General features: G+C 38.1%; 1 pseudogene; it reads left to right on the forward strand.

The window, feature by feature from the left end:
• Positions 1 to 657: 657 nt before the first annotated feature.
• The window catches only part of LOC139044336 (centromere-associated protein E-like), an 80,408-nt pseudogene continuing 57,388 nt past the window's right edge, over positions 658 to 23,677 (forward strand).

The following is a 23,677-nucleotide window of genomic DNA, read 5'->3' on the forward strand; positions in this document are numbered from 1 at the left end:
AGGAAAAATAATTTTCCCTCTTCGTGTTTTGTGTTTGGCTGAGACCCCTTTTTCACCAGGGCATCTTCTAAATGGATAATCTTAGCTAGGTTAAAAGTTCTCCACCATGGCCACTATAATTCAAGACTGTCTTTGGCAAGGTTAACTTACTTGCCCATCCTTGAAAGAAAATTTTATCCACTCAAGGCCTCACACTGGACCCAGTCCAGCTTAAGTCACGTCCAGTCCAGACCCAGACCCAGCCCAGGTTTTTTTTTTTTTAGATTTTATTTTTTCCTTTTTCTCCCCAAAGCCCCCCGGTACATAGTTGTGTATTCTTCGTTGTGGGTTCTTCTAGTTGTGGCATGTGGGATGCTGCCTCAGCGTGGTCTGATGAGCAGTGCCATGTCCGCGCCCAGGATTCGAACTAACGAAACACTGGGCCGCCTGCAGCGGAGCACGCGAACTTAACCACTCAGCCACGGGGCCAGCCCCAATGCTTTTATATTTTTGTGTTTACTTTTGTCAATATAGAACCATAGGATTTTTTTTGTTTGTTTTACAAAGATAACTTCTCAAAGAATATTTTAATGTTTATTATGAGCACATCAACATTCAGTATTAGGTTTTCATAACTGGGTGATCTCTGATGTTTTTACATATGTTTTCCCCTAGTTTCCTGATAGGGAATTTCTCTTACGTGTGTCCTACATGGAGATATACAATGAAACCATTACAGACTTACTCTGTGACACTCAAAAAATGAAGCCTTTGATAATTCGGGAAGACTTCAATGTGAGTAACAGTGGCTCAAACAATACAGTTACTTATTGGGATTATAGTTCATGAACATTAACCTTTACTTTCCATTATTTTTTAAAATGTCTCCTGTTTCTGTGATTTGTTTTTTGTTTTCTTTCTTAAATGTTTATGAGATCATCTTTTAAGTGATGTGTATCATTTTGAAATGTTGACAGTTGTAATATTTTTGTGTAAGGGCCTCAAAAGAACAAGATGGAAGTATCAGGTTAGAATTTGGTGTGCTTTGGTATAGGATATAAATTGTAAATATCATAGATTTACTTCTTATTTTTATACAGAGTAATATTCTCCATTTTCTACTTTTAACTTCTACAAATTAATTCTGTAATAGTTTGCACCTTCTCTTGAGATGCACACTTTTAAGTGACTTCTATTTCTCTACTCTTCCCATCATTAACCTTGTTTCAGAGGAATGTATATGTGGCTGATCTCACAGAAGAAGTTGTTTATACACCAGAAATGGCTTTGAAGTGGATCACAAAGGGAGAAAGTAAGACTTTATGCTGTATTTCCTCAAAACACTTGTAGAATAGTAAAAACTATTCACTTGAATGTATTTAGGCTTCAAATCACACTTTTCACTTTTAAGCTACAGTAAAAGTTAATGTTTTTCTTTGGATTTTAATATATGCCGCTGAAATATGACTCATTTTTACAGAGAACAGACACTATGGAATCACAAAGATGAATCAAAGGAGCAGTCGTTCTCATACCATTTTTAGGATGGTGGGTAATTCTCTCTCTACTTGGTCTTTCCAATTAAGAAGACACTAATTTTTCTACAAGTTGCCTTTTCTGTCTAGATTTTGGAAAGTAGAGAGAAAGGTGAACCCTCTAATTGTGAAGGATCTGTCAAGGTGTCCCATTTGGTGAGTATTGGTAAACCCTGCTAATGTACTCTATGGGCCAAAGCAAAATTTAATTCAGCTGCTGGATGTTTGGTTTCATAAGAACTGTTAACTAAATAGGGAAAAACATCTATAAATTGGTAGTTTATTCTTATCGGTAGCATGAGATAACTAGTTAAAATATAGGAAAAATTCGGGGGTCTTTCTTCCTGTTATGTTATGGCTGCCATCTCCTAAAATTTAGATGTAATGGTTGTAGGAGTTGAGGCCTTTCCTAACCAGTAACGAAAGAGGATTTGGGTTTTTTTTTCCAATCTACATTTAAAACTTAAAGTAATCTTGGAATTTGGTGATTTTTTTTTAACTTAGTCTCAGCCAGTAGAATTGAGACTTGTGAGATCAACAGAAACCTAGATGGGATGGTTAAAAAATAAATCACATATTCAAGTTCGTTCTTAAGTACAATAAAAAAATACGTTTTATATTATGAGCACAATGTTTTATGGTTTTTATTTTTTTTAATGAAAAAAAATTACATTTATTTAACCGATGGAAATGTTGCCACTGTTGACGATGTATTCAAAGTATGCATTCTGTAGATGGCACTCTCTTTGGTTTACAGCACAGGCCTTCCCATGCATCCTCCAAGTTGTGTTGGATCATATGCTGATTCACCCAGAGTTTCTTTTTGTTTTCAAATGGAGTGTTTCTTCCAATAAACTTTATTTTTCCCCCAAGGTAGTTTCTTTCTTTCTTTTTCTTTTTTCTTACTGTTCTGTTGGACATGCGTGTCAGTGAAAGCAAATTAAAATGAATTGAGGGGGTTTGCGGCATTCTACAGATCTGAAGAATTTATTGCAACAGGAGAAACCATTGTGGTCTTTCTTATCATTTAATTTTAACAGTCCGTAGATACTGGGACTTTTTGTTCCCCCTTAATTGCAATTTTTCTCCCAAATGGTGGGTTGAATTTATTTATTTATTTATTTATTTTTTATTGAGTTAATGATAGGTTACAATCTTGTGAAATTTCAGTTGTACATTACTGTTTGTCATTCGTGTTGTAGGTGCACCACTTCAGCCTTTGTGCCCACCCCCCACCCCACCTTTCCCCTGGTGGCCACTAATCTGGTCTCTTTGTCTACATTTTTAAATTCCTCATGTGAGTGGAGTGAATCAGAGATTATCCTTCTCTAACTGGCTTATTTCACTTAACATAATTCCCTCAAGGTCCATCCATGTTGTTGCAAATGGGATGATTTTGTTCTGTTTTGCATCTGAGTAGTATTCCATTGTATATATATATACCACATCTTCTTTATCCATTCATCTGTTGATGGGCACTTAGGTTGCTTCCATATCTTGGCTATTGTAAATAATGCTGCAGTGAACATTGGGGTGCATAGGACTTTTGGAATTGCTGACTTCAAGCTCTTTGGATAGATATCCAGTAGTGGAATGGCTGGATCGTATGGTAGTTCTATTTTTAATTTTTTGAGGAATCTCCATACTGTTTTCCATAGTGGCTGCACTAGTTTGCATTCCCACCAGCAGTGTATGAGGGTTCCATTCTCTCCACAACCTCTCCAACATTTGTTAATATTAGATTTAGATATTTTTGTCATTCTAATGGGTGTAAGGTGATATCTTAGTGTAGTTTTGATTTGCATTTCCCTGATGATCAGTGATGATGAGCATCTTTTCATGTGCCTATTGGCCATCCGTATATCTTCTTTGGAGAAATGTCTGTTCATGTCTCCAGCCCATTTTTTGATCGGGTTGTTTGATTTTTTGTTGTTGAGTTGTGAGAGTTCTTTATATATTATGGATATTAAGCCTTTGTCAGGTATATGACTTGCAAATATTTTTTCCCAGTTAGTGGGTTGTTTTTTTGTTTCAATCCTGTTTTCATTTGCCTTGAAGAAGCTCTTTAGTCTAATGAAGTCCCATTTGTTTATTCTTTCTATTGTTTCCCTTCTCTGAGTAGACATGGTGTCCGAAAAGATCCTTTTAATACTGATGTCAAAGAGCGTACTGCCTACGTTTTCTTCCAGAAGCCTTCTGGTTTCAGGTGTCACCTTTAGGTCTTTGATCCATTTTGAGTTTATTTTGGTGAATGGTGAAAAAGAATGGTCAATTTTCATTCTTTTACATATGGCTTTCCAGTTTTCCCAGCACCATTTGTTGAAAAGACTTTCTTTTCTCCATTGTATGCACTCTGCTCCTTTGTCGAAGATAAGCTGTCCATAGGTGTATGGTTTTATTTCTGGGCTTTCAATTCTGTTCCATTGATCTGTGCACCTGTTTTTGTACCAGTACCATGCTGTTTTGATTACTGTAGCTTTGTGGTAAGTTTTGAAGTCAGGGATTGTAATGCCTCCCGTTTTGTTCTTTTTTCTCAGGATTGCTTGAGCAATTTGGGGTCTTTTGTTGCCCCATATAAATTTTAGGATTCTTTGTTCTAATTCTGTAAAGAATGTCATTGGGATTCTGATTGGGATGGTGTTGAATCTGTAGATTGCTTTAGGTAGAACGGACATTCTAACGATGTTTATTCTTCCAATCCATGTACATGGAATGTCTTTCCATCTCCTTATGTCGTCATCCAATTCTCTCAAAAAGGCCTTGTAATTTTCATTATATAGGTCCTTCACTTCCTTAGTTAAATTTACCCTAAGGTATTTTATTCTTTTTGTTGCTTTTGTGAATGGTATTGTGTTCTTGAGTTCTTTTTCTGTTAGTTCGTTGTTAGAATATGGAAATGCTACTGATTTATGCAAATTGGTTTTATACCCTGCAACTTTGCTGTAGTTGTTGATTACTTCTAAGAGTTTTCCAATGGATTCTTTGGGGTTTTCTATATATAAGATCATGTCATCTGCAAACAGCGAGAGTTTCACTTCTTCCCTCCCTATTTGGATTCCTTTTATTCCTTTGTCTTGCCTGATTGCTCTGGCCAGGACTTCCAGTACTGTGTTAAATAAGTGTGTACAGTACTGTGTTAAATAAGTGATGATACATGTCTCGTCCTGTTTTCATGGGGATGGTGCTCAGTTTTTGCCCATTGAGTATGATGTTGGCTGTGGGTTTGTCATATATGGCCTTTATTATGTTGAGATAGTTCCCTTCTATGCCCATTTTGTTCAGAGTTTTTATCATAAATGGCTGTTGGATCTTGTCAAATGCCTTCTCTGCATCTATTGAGATGATCATGTGGTTTTTATTCCTCAGTTTGTTGATGTGGTGTATCACGTTGATTGATTTGCGGATGTTGAACCATCCCTGTGTCCCTGGTATGAATCCCACCTGATCATGATGTATGATCCTTTTGATGAATTGCTGAATTCGGGTTGCCAAAATTTTGTTTAGAATTTTTGCATCTATGTTCATCAGTGATATTGGCCTGCAGTTCTCTTTTTTCGTGGTGTCCTTGTCAGGCTTTGGTATCAGCGTGATATTGGCCTCATAGAATGTGTTAGGAAGTGTTCCATCCTCCCTAATTTTTTGGAATAGCTTGAAAAGGATAGGTATTAAATCCTCTCTGAAAGTTTGGTAGAATTCCCCAGGAAAGCCATCTGGTCCTGGGGTTTTATTCTTTGGGATGTTTTTGATTGCTGTTTCAATCTCTTGCCTTGTGATTGGTCTGTTCAAATTGTCTGCTTCTTCTTGAGTGAGCTTTGGGAGATTGTAGGAGTCTAAGAATTTATCCATTTCCTCTAGGTTATCCATTCTGTTAGCATAGAGTTTTTCATAGTATTCTCTTATAATCCGTTGTATTTCTGCAGAGTCTGTTGTTATTTCTCCTCTTTCATTTCTGCTTTTGTTTATTTGAGCTTTCTCCCGTTTTTTATTTGTAAGTCTGGCTAGGGGTTTGTCAATTTTATTTATCTTCTCAAAGAACCAACTCTTTGTTTCGTTGATCCTTTCTACTGCCTTTTTTGTTTCAATAGTATTTATTTCTGCTCTGATTTTTATTATTTCTCTCCTTCTGCTGACTTTGGGCTTTGTTTGTTCTTCTTTCTCTAGTTCAGTTAGGTGTAGTTTAAGATTGCTTATTTGGGATTTTTCTTGTTTGTTAAGATGTGCCTGTATTGCAGTGAATTTTCCTCTTAACACAGCTTTTGCTGTATCCCATATGAGTTTGTATGGCATGTTATCATTTTCATTTGTTTCTAGGTATTTTTTCTTCTTTAATTTCTTCAACGATCCATTGCTTGTTCAGTAGTGTATTGTTTAGGCTCCACATCTTTGTGCCTTTCTCAGCTTTTTTCTCCTAATTAATTTCTAGCCTTATAGCATTATGATCGGAGAAGATGCTTGTTATTATTTCAATTTTTTTTAAATTTGTAGAGGCTTGCCTTGTTTGGCAACATATGGTCTATCCTTGAGAATATTCCATTTGCACTTGAGAAGAATGTGTATTCTGCTGTTTTAGGATGAAGTGATCTATATATGTCTATTAAGCCCAATTGTTTTTTCATTTAGCTCCACTATTTCCTTGTTGATTTTCTGTCTGGATGATCTGTCCATTGATGTGAGTGGGGTGTTGAGGTCCCCTACTATTATTGTGTTGTTTTTAACATCTTCCTTTAGGTCTGTTAATAGTTGCTTTATGAATCTTGGTGCTCCTGTGTTGGGTGCATAGATATTTATAAGTGTTATTTCTTCTTCATGAAGTGTCCCTTTGATCATTATATATTGTCCCTCTGTGTCTCTCTTTACCTGTCTTATTTTGAAATCTGCTTTGTCTGATATAGGAATTGCAACACCTGGTTTTTTTTTGCTTGCTATTAGCTTGAAGTATTGTCCTCCACCCTTTCACTCTGAACCTGTGTTTGTCCTTGAGGCTGAGGTGTGTTTCCTGGAGGCAACAAATTGTTGGATCTTGTTCTTTAATTCATTTTGCCACTCTGTGTCTTTTTATTGGAGAGTTCAGTCCATTTACATTGAGAGTGATTATTGATTCATGTGGACTTAATGCTGTCAATCTGTTGCTCGTTATCTGGTTTTCCTGTGTTTGTCTTCCTGTGTGCTTTAGCCTACCCATTTAATACTGCACTTTCTTATGCTGGGTTTCTTAGCTTTTTCCTTATTTATGTTTTGTGGCTTTGTTGTGTTTTTTAGTTTAGTGTCTACCCTGAAGTTTGTATTTTGAATCTCGTGTATAATATAGTCTATTCTCTGGTGGTCTCTTACTTACTTGGCCTAGACTAATTTAGTCCCTTTGCTCTTCCCCTCCTAAATTATTATTTTCATTTCTTTTTTTTTTTAAGATTTTATTTTTTTCCTTTTTCTCCCCAAAGCCCCCCAGTACATAGTTGTATATTCTTCGTTGTGGGTCCTTCTAGTTGTGGCATGTGGGACGCTGCCTCAGCGTGATTTGATGAGCAGTGCCATGTCTGCGCCCAGAATTTGAACCAACAAAACACTGGGCCGCCTGCAGCAGAGCACGCGAACTTAACCACTTGGCCATAGGGCCAGCCCCGTTATTTTCATTTCTTATTCCAACTCGTGTTATGAGTTTGTAGTTAGAGTGATAAGATCCACTTTGCTTTGGTAGTTTCCTTACCTTTGTCCTAATGCTATAGGTGAATATTTGCTATCCTATTCTGGTTCTATTTATCTGTCTCCCTACTCTGTGGATTGTGTCCCCTTTCTCCCTTTTTTCTTTTTTCAGGTATGAGAGCCTTCTTGAGGATTTCTTGTAGTGGAGGACTTTTGGTTACAAATTCCCTTAACTTTTGTTTGTCTGGAAAAGATTTAATTTCTCCCTCACATCTGAAGGATATTCTTGCTGGATAGAGTATTCTTGGCTAAAGATTTTTATCTTTTAAAGTTTTGAATATGTCACTCCATTCTCTCCTAGCTTGTAAAGTTTCTGCAGAGAAATCTGCTGAAAGTCTGATAGGAGTTCCTTTGTAGGTTATTTACTTCTGTCTTGCTGCCCTGAGTATTCTTTCTTTGTCTTTCATTTTTGCCATTTGTACTACTATATGCCTTGCAGTAGGTCTTTTCACATTGACAAATCTAGGAGATCTGAAAGCTTCCTCTACACACATTTCTCCCTCAATCCCTAGATTTGGGTAGTTCTCTTCTATAATTTCATTAAGAACACTTTCTGCTCCATTTTCCTTTTCCACGTTCTTGGGAATTCCTATTATCCATAAATTCTTTCTTCTCATTGAATCCGCTATCTCTCAGAGATTTTCCTCATTTTTTTTAACTCTTAGTTCTCTTTCTTCCTCTGTCTGGAGCCATTCGGCCTGTATATCTTCAATTATGCTAATTTGCTCCTCTCTGGTGTCTACACAGGCATTCAGGGAGTCCGTATTCTGTTTTATCTGGTCCATTGTGTTTTTCATCTCTAGTTATTCTGTTTGATTCTTCTTTATAATTTCAATCTCTTTTGTGAAGTAACTCCAGAACTCGTTGGCTTGTTTCTCTATCTTTCTCTCTATCTCATTGGGTTTTTTGATTATAGCTGCTCTGAACTCATTTTCACTTAGTTTACCTATTTCTAAGTTCTCAGGACTTAATTCTGTGTTTTTATTGTTTTCCTTCTGGTCTGGAGCTTTTATAAATTGCTGGATGGTAGAGGAGCGGTTTTTTCACATGGTGGTAGAATTGAGTTGCAGTTACAGCCTGTTGCCACTATATGGGGGTTGAGAGCCACGTGTTTTGAGCTCTCCGCCTTCGGACAAGATGGCAGCACCCAGCATTGTTTGCCAGGGGGAGGGGCTGTTTTTCTGGCTCGCCGATCTGGATTTGGATCAGTTCTGTTTTCTGGTCTCCTGAGGCCCTGGGTTTATGGGGTCCCCACACACGGAAGCTTTCCCCCATCAGCGGGTTTCCACTATACCGGCGGCAGGAGTCCTGGGCAATCCCCCGGTCACGTGGCCCCTCCCCGACTCCTTCCCTCACCTGCGGCAGTGATCCCAGACTCTAGGGGAGGGAGCGAAGTTCTCTCCTACCCTGTTCCAGCTCCTCTGAGGCCAGCAGCAGGGTCTCTGTCCTCCGTCTTTTTGATACTCTAGGTCTCTGATCTCCTGGCATTAGGTTTATTAGCTGAAATTCAGTTTTTTTTCAGTCCTTTGTTGTAGTTTGGAGGGGAGCGAGTCCCAGGTCACCTCACCCCGCCATTTTGCTCCACCCACCCCGTCCATGAGCACAATGTTTTAGACTGTAAATCGCTTGAAGGGAAGAGTAATGTCTAATTCATCTTTATAGCCCCAACACATCGTATGTAGTTTATATTCAATACCTGTTTGTTGAATGAGTGAACATAAGCATTATGCAAACACTCCTTACCACATAAGTAAACCTCCCATTTCCTTCTTGCTGCGCTGTATCAATTCTCTCTGTTTTTGTGCTTCCTTCCTATTCCTTACCATTATTACTTTATTCTCTGTCTTCAGGACCTAAATTCTTTAGCTTGATGTGGGATATGATTTAAGATTATTCTGTTTGGGAGCTGGCCCCGTGGCCAAGAGGTTGAGTTCTCATGCTGCTTTGGAGGCCTGGGGTTTCGCCACTTTGGATCCTGGGTGCGGACCCAGCACTGCTCATCAGGCCACGCTGAGGTGGTGTCCCACATAGCACAGCCAGAAGGACCTACTACAACTAGAATATACAACTGTGTGCTGGGGGGCTTTGGGGAAAAGAAGAAGTGGGGGGGAAGATTGGTAACAGATGTTAGCTCAGATGCCAATCTTTAAAAAATAAAGATTATTTTATTTGAAAACTTCAGGGAAAAAACGAGTAAATCTATAATATGTTTATTCACTTTGAGATTTTGAAAAATCACTCAAGTATCTAATTCTAGTTCACCCCAGTTATTTTACTACACAGTATAATGTCTATTATAATAGCCTATTCTTTCTTCAGTTTAACAATAAAAAACCCCACAAAACCTAACTTCTGTTTTGTTTTCCAAACCTGGCCTGTGATATTTCACTGCAATTTTTAACTTTTCTCTTAATAATGTAGCTTTAATACTCTTGACATATTCAGTGATCCATTTGGTGACTTTTCTTGTGTTCTTTGATGTTCTATTATCTGGCGACCTTAGATATCATCAAGTCCAGCCCTCCAGCCTCCCGCTCACTCTAAGTATCTTCTTGGAAAGAAGTCTTCCCCAGAGTCATTTTCTGGCTCTTTGGAGGGAGTCTCTGAGTGTCTCCTGGCCTTTCTGGGAGAATAATATCCAGGTTCTCTTAGCTCTGCTCCGTCTCTGTTCCCTTCTGTGGCTTCTTTTCCCTACCTTTCTAACAAAAACTCAGGCGTGTTCTGTGGCCTTTCTTACTTCCCCGTTGCCCTCTGACATTTGGTTCACATTTGTCTTTTGATGACAGCCATATATTTATTTTGTCTAGAGCTCTGAGTTCTAATTCATATCTTCCTAAAGATTGTTATAATGGTGTGTCTCACTGATATCTCAAATTTTAGTGTGTCTAAAACCAAGTTATTTCTTCCTACCATGGTGAATATTCCTTTTTTCCAGTATTATCAGTGTTATCCTGGTCACCTAGGCTGGAAACCCAAGTCAGTTTCACCTCATCTTTTTCTGCCTTCTCTTTTGTCCCGTCATCCCCGTTTTTTATTGATGCTACCCTTTAGCATTCCATGGGTGTCATACTCAAGTCCTCATCTCTTGAATTACTGTATCATTCCCCTGGACCTGGCCCCCATGACCTGGTTTTGCTTCTTCAGTCTGTTATGCAGATTTCTGATGTCACTAAGCTTGTGTCGTGTCACTTCCTTGGACAAGATCTGGCCACTCTTAACCAGTCTAACTTGACGTCCTTCTGCTCCATGTGCACTCCTCTCTTAAGGATAGGTTGGGCCACTTGGTATCTTTGAACACTAATGCTTATTCCCATCTTTATACCTAAGTTCATGCTGCCTTCACCACCACTTCACCCCTTTATTATGTATCTAGGCCATCTGTGGTAGATACTACACAGGAAAGGTGAGACTTCTTTGAATGTTTTAAAGAAAGAAGTATCTGAGACAGGACTCCAAAGCAAAAGTGTGTAATCACCTGCTCATCACTGGAGGTCTCCACAGAGACAAATAATTTAAATCTTTGACTTTCTTTTAATGCATTAAGAATATTTGCGGAGGCTTTACAGTGTTCTGAGCCCAGGACTGGGCTCTGAGATTAAAAGAGTAAAGAAGACATCCCTCCATACTTACTGTCTCCATGGCAACCTCCCTAGTCCAGGCCGCCTTGTCTCCATTCACATTCCTGCCCCAGCCTCCTAACTGGGCTCCTGGCTACGGTCTTGCCCCTCTCCAATCTGTTTGCCCCCCAGGGGCCCAGGTGACCCTTGAGGAAGTTCAGTCAAGCATGTCACTCTTGTCAAAGCCGTCCAATGGCTTCCCATTGCATCCCAAAAACCCGCTTCTGTACCCTATCTTGTCCCATCTCTCCTTCACCAACTCTGCCACACTGCCCTTTCCATTTCTTGAACACACCAAGCTCATTTCTGCTTTGTGACTGGTGTGCTGGTTGTTCTTTAATCTGGAGTATGGTTCCCTTGGTCTTTGCAGGGCTGGCTCCCTCTTCTCCGTCCTTCCAGATCTTAGCTGAATTGGGGGACTTCCCCTGCCATCCTGCCCAAAGAGCCTGTCCTGTCCTTTCCTCTTCCCACTTCTAACACTCTGTTTAAATTGTCTGTATTACGCTTAACATGCTATGTTTCTTATTTGTTTGTCTTTTTCTCTCCTCTCACTAACTTCCTCCTCCCCGAGTCCCACCCTGTGCAGAACATAAGCTGAGAGCAGGGTCCTCATTTGCCTGTTGCGCTGCCATATCCCTAGCACCTAACGTGCTGCCTGCAGCACGACAGGCAGTCAGTTCTTTCCAACAATATTTGTGAAATGGAAGAGAGGCCCATGGTTTTAAAGATGCTACAGTGTGGTCAGAGACGCAAATAACTAGCTCAACACAGTAAGTGCTATAATAACCAGTCATATCTATAAAGACCTCTGGGTACACCGTTGAAAGGTCAATTCATTCACGGTATAGGGAAGGAAGGATCAAGTTGACAAAGCTACACTGGGAAGGTGGCAGTTGCCTTTGGTCGTGAAGGAAGAGTAGGGGCAGACTAGAACATCAGAATCAGCGAAACACAGGGAATGGCAAAGGGTAGCTGTGCATGGTGTGGAGGGCATAGTCCGTAGTTCAGCCAGAGTTAAGAGTAACTGATGGACAGAAATGAGGCTAGAGCAACACAAGTGCCGGATTATAAAGAATCGTATTCACCATGGTAAGATTTCGAACTTTGTGTAGGAAAGTGAACCTATTCTGGCAGCATTATGGAGGAGGTATTATAAAGAAGGAACAAGATGTTGAGCTCAGTTTGACTCAGACAAGGGAAGGCTTAAATAGTGAGGTGAGAAACAAGGAAACAGATGGGGTGTTCAGATAAACCATGGGTTAAAAATGTTCTTCCAGTACTTTGGATTTTATTATTTCAAGTTACACTTCCTAAAGGTTTATTTTCATCTCCTGCAGAATTTGGTTGATCTTGCAGGCAGTGAAAGAGCTGCTCAAACAGGTGCTGAAGGTAATGAAAACTCATGAAATATTTTGGTCTGAAAGTCCTCCTGTTCTTTAACAGAGTAAAAGTGCCACCATGCATTTTAGAGACTAATAAAGTAATGATAATTTTGTGATAAAAGTCTTTAACAGAAAAAGCAGCTTCCTTATCTGGCTTATTATCTGCTTTGTGCTGCTGTAGCGTTAGTTAAAAAGATGAAACTCTGTCGTTGACAGGATTTATAGTTGGAAAGCTCCTGAGAGTCCCATGAACACCATAATCAGTAAGGAAATTCAGAAAAGTGGCAGGATACAAAATTAATCTATAGACATGAGCACCTCCTAACACAACAGCCGGTTGGAATATTTAATGTACGAAAAGACCCCCTTTGCAATAATGACTTAAAAGGAATAATACCTAGGAAGAAACTCAACAAAAATTGTATAAGACCAAAATAAGGAAAACATTAAAACAGACCTGAAAGAGGTAACCAAACACTGAGACAAATGAAAACGCATACTTAGATGGGAAGTTTCAGAACCATAAAGATGTCAGGCCTCTCTCTGTGTTAGTTTCCTGCAGCCTGACATAGAGACACTCAGCTGAGTGTGGCCTGTACCCACCACACCAGTGGATCCTCAGACCTGTGAACAAGAAATAAATGCCTGTTGCTTTAAGCTGGCTTGTTAAACAGCAGTATTCCAGCAATAGCTGAATAACGCACCTGTGCAATAACTGCTGTTCAGAAGGATTTGTTGCAGTATTTTTTGTGTACATGGCAGATTGAACACCTGCATGTCCCTCAGCAGGGTGCTAGGTAAATAAATTCTGATACATCCATACAATGGAATTCTATGCTGTAAAAAAGAGTGAAAAAGACCAATGTTTACCAATAAGATAGATGATATATTGCCAAGTGAAAAAAGCAAAGTGCAAAATAGTGTGTATAGTATGTTACTATTTATGTAAAGAAGAAAGGGGAAAAATTAATACGTATGAACTTGTATTTCTAAAAATCTCTAGAAGAATAAACTAATAATAGTTCTTGGTTAGAGCGATAGGAACTGGTTGAAAGGAGAATAAAGTGAGAGAAACCTTTTTCAGTAGACTTCCGTTTAAGACATGTGAGCATATTAACAGTTTAAAAATAAGGACTTTTGGTTGTGAACCTCTAGGAACTAACTTGGTTGCACGTCATTAGTTGCCTGTATTGGAGGTTTGGAAAAATAGATTTGAATTGAGGAGTTCGAGGAGCTCTTTTAGGACGTGGTGCAGACATGGGCTTTCCTGCATTCTTATTCTTTTCTTAGTCGTCTTTTTCGAGCTGTTTCTCTTGGGTGAGAGCCTTTCTGCTTCACGTGATGGGTGGGAGGAAGGGAAGGGCGCCTGTCAGCAGTGGGAGGAAAGGTGGGCGCAGATCTAATTTGAAGCACAGACTGTAGCATCTGACCCTGCAATTTCTAATTTCTCCCATAAATTACTGATAAATAAGTTCATCATCTAGTACAGGGACCAATTTGTTTTCTTATTTATTTAATAAATGCAGGTGTGCGACTCAAGGAAGGCTGTAATATAAATCGTAGCTTATTTATTTTGCGACAAGTGATCAAGAAACTTAGTGATGGACAAGTTGGGTAAGTTTGTCCCATTGTACATTTACCTATTAATGCTTACGTTTTTCATTAGGTTGAAAATTATGATATTTCAGTGACACTCAAATAAATGTACTGATACCCCTGTATGTTCAAAAGCTTCTGTGATTCTATGAGCATGCGTTGCTTCTTATATGTATGACCGTGACCTACTAAATTTACTTTATATTTTAAATATTTTCTAGTTAGTAGTTTTGCTCTGCCTCAAGTAACCAGTAAAGAATGAATTTTTTAAACTGTAGCAAATTTAAGGTTCTGCGTTAAAAATAAACCACTTTTGTTATATAAAAAGTTTTACTCTTTTTCTCCCCAAACTCATCTCTCACTAAGTGGTTTCATAAATTATCGAGATAGCAAATTAACACGAATTCTCCAGAATTCCTTGGGAGGAAATGCAAAAACACGCATTATCTGCACAATTACTCCAGTGTCTTTGGATGAAACCCTGACTACTCTCCAGGTGAGTTTGATTTTTATCTCGAATCAATATGGGGGAAATCATCTTTCAGAAGGAAAAATTAGCTACTAAAATTAGGTGTAATTTTTTGTAATTGACATAACATACCTGTTAAAATAAAATTGGTGTGTCTACTAAATAGCATTCCTTAATCTTCCCAAACTTCAATCATTCATATCCTGCCTCCCCAATTTTTGCCACATCCAACAATATTTTATTGAAATTGACTTGATTTTTTCTTAAATAACTCACTTTTTAAATTTAACTTATTATAAAAGGAAACTTTCTATCAGTCCCATAAATGAAAAACTGGTTATCACTTGGAACAAACAGAAGGTGACCCAAAAAATGGGTGTGCGTGTTTATAACAAAATAATTCTTAAGTTCCTGCTAACAAATTGTTGCCTGCCTTTGCCTTGAGCCTAAGGCCTGTATTTTCTGTTTTCAAAAGAAAAGAAGAATGAGAACTGTCAGTAGAATAGCTGTCTCAATGAAGGGTTCAGTGTTATTTAATGGGCACCCTCACGTACCCAGTTAAAGTTACTTTTGACACTCATGCTCTAAGAAACATCACTTTAAGTAGCTATTGAGCGCTGGATCAAGGTTCTGTCAGAGAAACAAAGGTAGGAGATAGCGTTCCTGGCTTCACAGAATTTATAGTCTTATAGTGAAGATAAGACCTGTCTTCCAGCGTGATTTCCTTGGATTAAAAGTTAAGTGGCTAATAAGTAGGACAGAGTTCAAAGGAAGGAGAGGTGCTTTTGACTGGAAGTGAAGCTTCAGCGCAGAGGGAGCATTTGCCCTGGACTTTGAGGAGTAGATGGATTCCAGTGAGCCAGGGTGTGTAGGCTCTCTGTTGGCATCTGTCTTCAAGATATTTCTCTGACCCTCCTGAAGACTAGTGGCAAAGGTAAGTTATGGACATTGTTACAGGGACGTAGAATGCTGTGTGTTCAGAAGCTGTAAGCCACCTGGGAAGCTTTTACTGATGTTTCTTTACAAAAGAAAATTACAAGAAACCTAAATATTAATTAAACTAATCTTTTGGTGTCAACGTTTAACACTCTTGTATTTTTTCCCAGTTTGCCAGCACTGCTAAATATATGAAGAATACTCCTTATGTCAATGAGGTGTCTAGTGATGAAGCTCTCCTGAAAAGATATAGAAAAGAAATAATGGATCTTAAAAAACAATTAGAGGAGGTATGTATGAACTGTGTATTTCAGTAAAGAATAGAGATGGATTTAGAATTGAGATCTGCCTACATGCCCAGAGACTCTTAAATCCTCAATATCTGAGTTCTACAATCTAAATTTAAAACAAATAGTTTTTAACTAAGGAGAAATCAACCCGTAAAAACTTTACTATAAACTGCAAGATTTGGTTTCTTGAAATTATTTTAGATTTTGTTTTTCATTTCCAAAGGGCAAAATTTGAGATTTTCAAATGGGCCAAGTAGAGATACGTTTTTTTAAGAGATAAAAACTGTCACAAATACAGAGAATTAGGTTAAAAAGAGAGACCATGAATAGTGTTTAAAACTACTTTGTTTCATTTTACATTATCTTGAATTCCTCTTCTAGCCCTAAGATAGCAATCTAATAAGATAGCATAATTGCTTGTCATTACCATTTGTTTGTTTAAACCATCATGGTCCCCAGTCTGTAAAAAACTTACATTTTACTGATCTTTTTAAAAATGACCTAAAATGTCAAATGGCGGTCTTAGAAGGATCTCTCTTCCTTTGCTATAGGTATTCAAGTCTCTGCTTTATGATTTCTCTGCCTATTTATATATTTTTAGTCAATTAATAGAATTGCTTTAACAGCATTGATATAATCTTATACATGGCATATAGAATAGTGACAGGAGAAATGTATATTTTACCCTATTATAAGTTTGAGAAATTATTGATTATGGTAACTGCATATTGGTGTTCTGCAGGTAGGGCATATTTTATTTCAATAAAATTAAAATTCTCAGGCCAGCCCTGTGGCCTAGTGGTTAAGTTTGTTGCACTCCACTTTGGCAGCCCGGGTTCAGTTGCCATCCGCAGACCTACACCACTTGGCGGCCATGCTGTCCTGTTGTCCCATGTACAAAATGGAGGAAGATAGGCACAGATGTTAGCTCAGGGCAAATCCCTTTCAAGCAGAAAGAGAAAGATAGGTACAGATGTTAGCTCAAGGTGAATCTTCCTCAGCAAAAAAAAAAAGAAAAGAAAAATTCTCAAAACTCACATACAAATTTATATTTTTTTAAACTATACTTTCAAGGTTTTAAAACCTACCTACATTTATTAACGTAACCCAATATTACATTCTTTAGGTTTCTTTAGAGACTCGGGCCCAGGCAATGGAAAAAGACCAATTGGCCCAACTTTTGGAAGAAAAAGATTTGCTTCAAAAAGTGCAGATTGAGAAAATTCAAAACTTAACACGAATGCTAGTGACCTCTTCTTCCCTCACATCACAACAGGAATTAAAAGTAAAATTTAAAAGACAACAGCTTCTTTTCTTCTTCTTTTTTATTATTTTTTTTTTAATTGCAGTAACTTTGGTTTATAACAGTATATAAATTTCAGGTGTATATCGTTATATTTCAATTCCTATGTAGATTATATCATGCTGACCACCAAAAGACTAATTACCATCACCACACATGTGCCTAATCATGCCTTTCAACCTCTTCTCTCCCCCTTTCCCCTCTGGTAACCACCAATCCAATCTCTGTTGCTATGGGATTGTCTTTTGTTGTTTTTATCTTCTATTTGTGAGTGAGATCATACAATGTTTGACTTTCTCCCTCTGACTTTTTACTCTCAGCAGCAATACCCTCAAGGTCCATCCTTGTTGTCACAATTAGCCAGATTTCATCCTTTTTTATGGCTGAGTAGTATTCCCTTGTGTATATATACCACATCTTCTTCATCCATTCATCCCTTGACGGGCACCTAAGTTGCTTCCAAGTCTTGGCTATTGTGAATAAGCCTACAGTGAACATAGGAGTGCATGTATCTTTACGCATTCACGTTTTGACGTTCTTTGGATAAATACCCAAGAGTGGAATAGCTGGATCATATGGTAGGTCTAGTCTTAATTTTTTGAGCCATCTCCATACTGTTTTCCATAGTGACTGCACCAGTTTGCACTCCCACCAGCAGTGTATGAGGGTTCCCTTCTCTCTACATCCTCTCCAACACTTATTGTTTCCAGTCTTGTTAATTATAGCCATTCTGACAAGAGTGAGGTGATATCTCATTATAGCTTTGATTTGCATTTCTCTGATAGTGATGTTGAACATCTTTTCATGTGCCTGTTGGCCATCCGTATATCTTCTTTGGAGAAATCTCCATTCAGATCTTTTGCACATTTTTGAACTGGGTTTTTGGTTTTTTTGTTGTTGAGATGTATGAGTTCTTTGTATATTTTGGATATTCACCCCTTTTTTGATATATGGTTTACAAACATCTTCTCCCAATTGTTAGGCTGTCTTTTCCTTTTCTTGATGGCTTCCTTTGCTGTGCAGAAGCTTTTTAGTTTGATGTAGTCCCATTTGTTTATTTTTTATATTGTTTCTCTTGCCCAGTCAGGCATGGTATTTGAAAATATGCTGCTAAGACCGATGTCAAAGAGTGTACTGCCTATGTTTTCTACTAGAAGTTTCGTGGTTTCAGGTCTTAGATTCAAGTCTTAAATCCATTTTGAGTTGATTTTTGTGCATGGTGTAAGGTAATGGTCTACTTTCATTCTTGGGCATGTGGCTGTCCAGGTTTCCCAACACCATTTATTGAAGAGACTCTACTTTCTCCATTGTATGCTCTTGGCTCCCCTGTCAAAAATTAGCTGTCCATAGATGTGTGGGTTGATTTCTGGACTCCTGGACTCTGGATTCTGTTCCATTGATCTGTGTGTCTGTTTTTATGCCATACCATGCTGTTTTGGTTACTATAGCTTTGTAGTATATTTTGAAATCAGGGAGTGTGACGCCTCCAGCTTTGTTCTTTTTTCTCAGGGTTCCTTTGGCTATTCTGCGTCTTTTGTTGTTCCATATAAATTGTAGGATTCTTTGTTCTATTTCTGTGAAAAATGTTGTTGGAAATTTGATTGGGATTGCACTGAATCTGTAGATTACTTTAGGAAGTATGGACATTTTAACTATGTTTATTCTTCCAATCCAAGAGCATGGAATAGCCTTCCATTTCTTTACATCTTCTTCAATTTCTTTCAACAATGTTTTATAGTTTTCAGTGTACAAACCTTTCACCTCCTTGGTTAAGTTTATTCCTAGATATTTTATTCTTTTTTGTTGCAACTGTAAATGGGATTATATTCTTAATTTCTCTTTCTGCCACTTCCTTGTTAGTGTATAGAAACGCAACTGATTTTTGTATGTTGATTTTGCATCCTGAAACTTTGCCGTATTTGTTTATTAGTTCGAGAAGTTTTTGGTGGGTTCTTAAGGGTCTTCTATATATAAAATCATGTCATCTGCAGCTAGTGACAGTTTCACTTCTTCCTTTCCAATCTGACCGCTGTTTATTTCGTTTTCTTTCCTGATTGCTCTGGCTAGGACTTCCAATACTATGTTAAATAAGAGTGGTGACAGTGGGCATCCTTGTCTGGTTTCTGTTCTTAGAGGGATAGCTTTCAGTTTTTCTCCATTGAGAATGATATTAGCTGTGGGTTTGTCATATATCAGCTTTATTATGTTGAGGTACTTTCCTTCTATACCCAATTTATTTAGAGTTTTTATCATAAATGGATGCTATATCTTGTCAAACGCTGTCTCTGCATCTATTGAGATGATCATGGGATTTGTATTTTTCATTTTTGTTAATGTGGTGTATCACGTTAATAGATTTGCAGATGTTGAACCATCCCTGCATCCCTGGAATAAATCCCACTTGATCATGGTGTATGAAATTTTTAATGTATTGTTGTAGTTGATTTGCTAGTATTTTGTTGAGGATTTTTGCATCGATGTTCATCAGTGATATGAGCCTGTAATTTTCTTCTTTTGTGTTGTCCTTGTCTGCTTTTGGTATCAGGATGATGTTGACTTCGTAAAATGAATTTGGAAGCTTCCTCTCTTCTTCAATTTTTTGGAAGAGTTTGAGAAGGATAGGATTAAGTCTTTGAATGTTTGGTATAATTCACCAGGGAAGCCGTCTGGTCCTGGACTTTTATCTTTTGGGAGGTTTTTGATAACTGTTTCAATCTCCTTACTGGTGATCGGTCTATTCACATTCTCTACTTCTTCTTGATTCAGTTTTGGAAGGTTGTATTAGTCTAAGAATTTATCCATTTCTTCTAGATTATCCAGTTTGTTAGCGTATAGCTTTTCATAGTATTCTTTTATAATCTTTTGTATTTCTGAGGTATCTGTTGTAATTTCTCCTCTTTGATTTCTGATTTTATTTATCTGAGCCTTCTCTTTTTTTCTTGGTGAGTCTAGCTAAAGGTTCGTCGATGTTGTTTATCTTTTCAAAGAATCAGCGCTGAGTTTCATTGATTTTTTTTCCTGGTTTTTTTTAGTCTCTATTTCATTTATTTCTGCTCTGATTTTTATTACTTCCTTCCTTCTACTGATTTTGGGCTTTGTTCTTCTTTTTCCAGTTCCTTTAGGTGCACTGTTAGACTGTTTATTTGGGATTTTTCTTCTTTGTTGAGGTAGGCCTGTATTGATATAAACTTCCCTCTTAAAACCGCTTTTGCTGTATCACATAGACTTTGGCCTGTCGTAGTTTCATTTTCATTTGTCTCCAGATATTCTTGATTTCTCATTTGATTTCTTCTTTGACTCAATTGTTGTTCAATAGCATTTTGTTTAAGCTCCATCCATTTGTGGCTTTTCTGATTTTCTTCCTGTAGTTGATTTCTAGTTTCATACCATTGTGGTCAGAAAAGATGCTGGGTATTTTTTCAGTCTTCTTAAATTTATTGAGACTTGTTTTGTGGTCTAATATGTGATCTGTCCTGGAGAATGTTCCATGTCCGTTTGAAAAGAATGTGTATTCTGCAGGTTTGGGATGGAATGTTCTATACATGTGTACTAAGTCCATCTGGTCTAATATGTCATTTAAGGCCAACGTTTCCTTATTGATCTTTTGTTTTGATGATCTCTCCTTTGGTGTAAGTGGATTGTTAAAGTCCTCTACTATTATTGTGTTGCTATTTCTCCTTTTATGTCTGTTAATAATTGCTTTATATGTCGAGGTGCTGTTATGTTGGGTGCATAGATATTTGTAAATGTTAAATATTCTTGTTGGATCATTCCCTTTATCATTATGTAGTGCGCTTTGTCTGTTGTTACAGTTTTTATTTTAAAGTCTATGTTTTCTGATATGAATATTGCTACCTCAGCTTTCTTTTCATTGCCATTTTCATGGAGTATCTTTTTCCATTCCTTCTCTTTCAGTTTGTGAGTGTCTTTAAGTCTGAAATGCATCTCTTGTATGCAGCACATATATGGGTCTTATTTTTTTTATGAAAGATGACAGCTTAAACTTGATATATAGGGAATAGAATTGGTATTCTTATATGCTTATTATATAGCTATGTGTTTCTTATCCTTTGATACAGTATATTTTAGGAAAGAACCTTTTGTGTATTTGCCTATACCTCAACAACACCTAGAACGTTCATTAAAAATACTTAACCCTGATTCCCATATGAAGAGATCCTAATTCAGAAAGTCTGGGATGTAGTCAAGGAATCTATTTGCACTATACTTCTTATGAAATTCTAATGAAATTGATTAGGTGATTGGAAACCACAGGTGTCTAGAGTATGTGGTAATATTTTCTATTTAATGAAACAGAAATAGTAATCTCAGGAAAATTTATCTAGACTATAAATCAACATAGTAATCAAAATTCTGGCTTCCAGTCTGTGTGCTTTTGTTTTTACCAGAGTAGGGGTTTATTTATCCAGCAGATGTTTTGGGGAGTGATAGTGTCATGGTTAAGAGAATGGCCTCTGGAGCTGGACTTTCTGGATTTGAATCCCAGTTCTGTCAATTCCTAACTCTCGACCTTGGGCCCTTTCTTAAATACTTTTTGCTGCAGTTTCCTTATCTGTGAGAAAGCTTGATCCTCACCTCATAGGACTGATGTGACAATTAAGTGAAGTGATATATAGAATGTGCTTAACACTATACTCTCCATACAGCAAATCCTCAATAAGTGTATGCTGTTAAGATTATTATTAATAGACGCTACCTTTAAGTCCACCATACCAGGTAAATGGAAGGCATCAAAACCATCTGTTGGCTCAGCCATGAGTAGGAAACAGCCCAAGGAAAGGGGTAGGGAAAAGTATGCCGGTTAGACATCTACATGTACAAAAGCTTGGAGTCGTGAGAAAACATATTTCTTGGACTTAAAATATTCTGGTGGCAGGGGCATTTAAACCACATTGTAGGATTCGAACATTGCATTATGCTAAGGATATGGGAAAGCCTTGTAGGTAACATGATTGGAATTGCTGTTTAGAAAGATGTGGCTACTGTGTACCTACAATTGATTGGGCCTCCACAAGGCTTGTGGCTCTGGAGATGGAAAAAAATGGGTAAATTGGAGAGCTATTTGGGAGACAGACTCGACAGAACTTTGTGATTGTTTCAACATGGGGACATGGAAAGGGAGAAGGAAGCATCTAGAATGACATGCACACATTACTGGGCTTGCTGGATAGCTGGTAGCAGTATTTGTTGAGTTAAGGAACATTGAGTGAAGAGCAGTGGAGCTGTCCAGTGTTTTATTTGGGTCAGCTCTAGTTTAAGGTGTCAGGCAGTTGAAAATGCAAATATATGAAAATCAAGTGAAAGATCTGGGATGGAGATATCAATTTGGGCATTAACTACTGCAAATCCAAATTAAAGTCGTGAGAATGGATGAGCTTGCTCTGGGAGCATGTTGAGAATGAAAAGAACAGAGGGCCAAAGATAAGATCCTCCCAAACAACTTTTTAGGTAAAAGCAAAAAAGAGGAATGCCTAAAGGAGCCCAGGTTTAGCTCTAGAGTTAAGAAAGAAACCAGGTGAACGTGGTAAACTAAAAGAAGAGAATGTTGCATAGAGAGGTCACATTCTATGTCAGTGATGTCACGTTCTGCTGAGAAGTTAAATAAGACAAATATAGACTAAAACTTTTTGGATTTAGAAACAAGAAGCTCCTTTGCAAAAACAATTTGAGTTATGTATTGGGAATGAAAGCCACCTTGCAGTAGGCTGAGATGGCCCAAAGGCGTAGGATCTTGAATACAGTAGAAGGGTCTGGCCTTAGATAGAAGGAGAAACACTCCTTCATTATAACAAGGACAGAGGAAAAGGGTAGGAATCAATGCAAGTAATGCTTTTGTAAGTTTAGGCTTGTATTTTCTTTGTGAAATAGGAGGTTTAATTTTTCTTCTGTGGTGGCTGGAGATGGTAGAGACACAGTTTGTAGACCTGCTAAGGGTTTGAAATAGTCTCGCCTTTGTAGGGAATGGAAAAGAAAGCCAACGAGGGGGCAAGGAGTCTTGCCAGGCAGCCTTAAGGGCCCAGGTGATGTTGGTAGCCAGTCTTCTGGCTGTCCACACAGTGTTCAGGAGGCTAATAAAAGCTCAGATGGCAGTGTAATTCATCTGAGTGTACATTGTGATAGGATAGGTGTGGGGAACACAGAATGGGTCTAATAGTTTGAGACCATTGACCCCAAAATGTGATTGAACTGGTGATCTATAGAATCTAAGATGATGGGATGAGAGCCCAAAGGTAGCTGGCAGAAAGAAAACAGTGGATCAAGAGACTAGATGTCCCTCTTAAGCTAACTAGCTATAATGGGATTAACTGAATCACTGGGGTGGAAGGAGTTCTAGGTTTATGAGTTTCAGATGACAGGGTCCAGTGGCTTTGGGAGCGAATGGAGTTGAGCTGAAGGTCATGGGAATCAAGGATTTATATATGAATGTGCTTTTGCAGAGCAGGCTGTGGAAAGGGCTGGCCATTTCAAGCAGAAGCCATATATTCTGGGGACAACAGATAATCTTGACAGGCAACGCAGTGGAATGGGTGGTGGATAAGGTCTGAAGTTACAAGCATGGGCTCAGCCACCAATTGGCTGTATGACTGTACACAACTCATGTAAACTTTTTGGACACTCAGGCATCTATAAAGTGGATGTAGTAAGAGAGGATTGTTGAGAGGATCAAAAAAGATGAGATAATGCTTGTTCTAGTAAAGGGACAAGAGAGGAATATACCTGTAAAATATGGAAAAACACTTAGGCGGTGGTCAGAGAAAGAGAAAGCAGTAAAGCCAAGTGAGTGATGAGGACAGCTAGCTGGGTGGGACAAGAACCAGGAGACAGAGGTATCCCAGGAGGGATGAGGAA

The sequence above is a fragment of the Equus asinus genome, unplaced genomic scaffold (genome assembly GCF_041296235.1).
Source record: "Equus asinus isolate D_3611 breed Donkey unplaced genomic scaffold, EquAss-T2T_v2 contig_803, whole genome shotgun sequence".
Lineage (NCBI taxonomy): Eukaryota > Metazoa > Chordata > Mammalia > Perissodactyla > Equidae > Equus > Equus asinus.